We start from the raw sequence: 867 nt of genomic DNA, 5'->3' as shown, positions 1-867 counted from the left end.
GTAGTAGTCAATAATTACAAGAATATTTTGTGAGTCATTGTAATATATATTTCTAGATGTATGTATGTGTACAAATTAAAATGGTTCATCATGCATTAGCGATAAGTTTGTTATTCATTAGTTACTTTATTTGTTTGTATTAGTAACAATTCTCTTCCCACTAACCACCCCTTTAATCTCTTTTTGAAGCAACCATCAGATTTGCGTCATGGTTGTGTGTATAAACTTGATGAATTACTTTAATTAATCAGTGTTACTTACTAGCTAGGGACTGTTCAAGTAGTTAATTTCAACCGGACTATTATTATTATTATATGAAAGTTAGTTTAGGTTAACACGGTTGAATTCCAACAAGAGTAATTATTACTTCATCTTGGTTTTTCAAATTCTAAATAAAAGATAGATAAATATGATAATATATATTGATAAATCATGAGTGCTAACGTTAAATTAGCAATATAAGTCTACTTCCGGATGGATAGTTATCATGAAGTGAATTTAAAGCAACTTAATTTGAGATGACAAGTTGTATGTGCTTATGGACGGAGACAAGAAAAAAAGGATCAGAGAGTGGTTTAAGGTATCATTTTCCATTGGAAAATTAACGTGCCATGCCATAATTAACACGTGTTTATGTCTTTGTGAATTACTTTAACCTACCAACACCATCAATCATGACAGATAATACAGATAGAATGACTAAATTTTAGAGTTTAGACACTGATTTTTATTAAAGTTGTGTTATTATAAGATGTATTTTAGTATGTTTATGTTATAATGATTATGATGGTTTTAGTATTTTGAAAAATAATATTAAAATTAAAATAATATTATTTATTTTTTTAATAACAATTTTTAAAAGATATT

The sequence above is a fragment of the Arachis ipaensis genome, chromosome B03 (genome assembly GCF_000816755.2).
Source record: "Arachis ipaensis cultivar K30076 chromosome B03, Araip1.1, whole genome shotgun sequence".
Lineage (NCBI taxonomy): Eukaryota > Viridiplantae > Streptophyta > Magnoliopsida > Fabales > Fabaceae > Arachis > Arachis ipaensis.
Note: the sequence above shows the minus strand (reverse complement) of the source record.